At 37.2% G+C, this 2,906-nt stretch overlaps 1 long non-coding RNA gene across 1 annotated transcript; it reads right to left on the bottom strand.

The window, feature by feature from the left end:
* Positions 1-438: 438 nt before the first annotated feature.
* LOC114750203 (uncharacterized) lies at positions 439-756 on the bottom strand. The gene is made up of 3 exons (XR_003740632.1): positions 733-756; positions 553-657; positions 439-470 (listed from the first exon to the last, which is right to left on the bottom strand). It is a non-coding gene; the product is annotated as an uncharacterized LOC114750203 (long non-coding RNA).
* Between the last annotated feature and the right edge of the window lie 2,150 nt (positions 757-2,906).

The following is a 2,906-nucleotide window of genomic DNA, read 5'->3' as shown; positions in this document are numbered from 1 at the left end:
AGAAATGACCTAACTATTTGAAAGCTAAATTTCAATAGTTTGTACCAATGTTATTGACAAAGTGTCCCTCATGAAGTTGATGCCATCCATGAGATATGGTGCAGTATTTTGAAATATCTGTTAATCAAAAATAACATAGTAAACTTAGTCAAAAATGTGAAATGAATTGAAGAACGTCATACAACGTAACTCATCTTTACCTCGTCTAATTTCTCAGTCGTTCCTGTCTCAATTATGTCATTCATGTAGCGGATGACATAATATCCACATTCAATATGTCCTTGTTGACAACGGTACTAAAAAAATAAGATATAAAATTGAATATTAGACATTATTGATTATAAACATTAACTTTAATTCATCCAAAAATGTTTAAAATTTAGTTCAAAACAACCTATACCTTTGGAAGAATCCATGTTGGTGCTTGTCTATTTTGTTTAATCGCCACAACATTAAAAGTATGAAAAGCCCTATCACTAGTTTAAGAGAAAATGATATTAGAGCATGTTTTTATAAACTTTACAAGTAATAAATATATAAATATAAACTAACGTGTCGATGACATCTTTGGTTTCTTCAGATGGACTTCCATAGAGTGAATCAAACCAGTAAACTTTGTTGTCAAAAGGGGCACAAACAATTAGAGTCCAATGATAACTGTAAAAGGCAAACCATGTTAATTATAACCCGACACATACAACTTGTATATCTCAAATACAATAATACACTTACCCTTCCACGTAAGATGCAAAATATATTGGCTTTCTGGTCTGAGTCATTGTGGTCATAATGTAGATTGACCTTGCTTCCACAGTATTAAATTCTTTCTGCACCCTTTGAGGACACATAAAGCCATATGTTCCTTTAAGTCCTCCGTTTCGACAGATTTGATTAAAGTGCTTGTTGTTCAAGTAAAAAACCTTAGGACATGCATGAAGTATAATATGTAATAAGAAAATGATATTGTAACTTACAAAATAGCGAGCTGCATGAAGACTATATCAAGCTCCTCAAAGTTGAGGAATTGAACGAGGTCCCTCTTGTCAATGGTGAAGTCATATGTTATATCTGAACCCACAATCCCCAACAGCATCTTGAAAGTCACAGGCTTATCCATGTTTGGCACCATGGAATGAAGAACCTCCAAACTGGAATACATAAGCGCAACATCACCAGGAAGAGGCAAGAGTACAGGATCTGATGATGCGCTCGTTGTGGCCTTCTTCGCTGCCGCCTTCTTCACCATTGGCTTTGCAATAAGTCTCTTTGACCACAAAATGAAATGTCCTTTAGCTTAGGCCAAGAGTCAAACCTCATCAGTAGGATTGGGCACTGGTGTACCCCCTTGACCACAAACAATTCTCTCCACTGTCACCCTTGCTTGATTGCTCGGAATTTTGTTGCCGTGAATCGTTGTGCCCATGAATGCTCGACCACTAGCAACATGACAGGTGAATTTTCATAATCCACATAGAGAGAACACGGCCTCTCATTGTCTTTGATAGGGTCAGGGCTAGGGTCAAGGTCAGACATTGTTAGTTGCTGTGTCTAATTATTACTGCCCTTTCCGCTTTTTATCACAAGTGAACCCTGAAACATAATATGAAATTAGTTAAGGAACATTAAATAAGTTTAAATGGATCAAATAATCTTTAGAAGATTTAAAAAAGATACCTGTTCAAATACTCGGGGCATCTGGAATCCGCTCGTACCCATCATCATCAGAGTCTGTTGAAACTTGGCATCGAATTCGTCACGTATCTTTTCCATCTCTGCCATGTGTTGTTGACTTAGTTCAGCTCGAACTCTCTCTGCTTCTTCCTGTAGTCGTTGGTTGAGCTCCTCTTCAGATACCATGTTAGCGGAGGATGATCTAGTGCTTCTTCGTGAAGTAGAGCCAAAAAATTCTTTAATACCAATCCCTTTAGGGGTCCTTTTGACTCTTCCGGGATGGTCAGCCTTTCCAATAGCAGTGGCCAAAATATCCATCCGTCCTTAAGGGATAAATGTACCTTGAGATAATTGCTCCTCAAGTGTATCCTGTATCATTAAAGCAACAAATTCAATTTAAGATAATTGAAAAAAACAATTAATGAAGCATAATTCTTAAATATTACTTACAATCCTTTTAGCAACAGTAGCAGACTGTGGAGTAATGTATTGACCCTTTTTAATCCTTACTGCCTTCCATTTTTCTTGGCGAGAAGGACGCTCAATAGGTGGAATGTAGCCAGTAGGATCTGAAGCAGCAGCCATCTGTGCATTCTTCATCTGTTCCTCCATCATACTTCTTTCCAACCCACCATACCCTGCACGAGACATGGTATGTGGGTATACATTATGCTCAGATATTTGTTTGTTCTTCTGACTCAATGCCTATGACAATGAAACAAATTCGACAAAGTTAGTTTAGTTAAATAAAATATGACCTGATTAAAAATTAAGTTTGAAGAAACCAAACCTGAAATGCAGGGTCTTCACGTTGCCTCACAAAACTCTCCCATGCCTCGTCACTAATAAATGAATATCGTTCCTTGGGATGCTCACCCTTTCTTTTTCCACGAATATAATGTTTTGTAAGCATCGCCTTAAAATCCCTCCACCGTTCATCAAGTTGCTTAAATAGACGGTCTCTCATTTACTCAGTGGCAGGAATATCAAATGTCAGCTGCAATACAATAATAGCATAGAGTTATAAAGTAAATAAGCAACTATAATTGAAACAAGTAGAGAAAACAATGCATAATATACTAATATATCCTCCCAAATGTTTTTCTTCAAATCTTTGTCACCTTCTTCCAGCTAGGAATGTTAATGCCAATCTTACTGCGTGCGACATAACCCACATAACTAGTGAATTGAGCCCCAGCCTTTCCTATAGGCTTCATATCATCATCAAACTCCAC

This window comes from Neltuma alba, unplaced genomic scaffold (genome assembly GCF_004799145.2).
Source record: "Neltuma alba isolate B1F8T4 unplaced genomic scaffold, ASM479914v2 tig00000137_pilon, whole genome shotgun sequence".
Lineage (NCBI taxonomy): Eukaryota > Viridiplantae > Streptophyta > Magnoliopsida > Fabales > Fabaceae > Neltuma > Neltuma alba.
The sequence above is the reverse complement of the archived record's forward strand: the minus strand, read 5'-3'. Positions and strand labels throughout refer to the sequence as shown.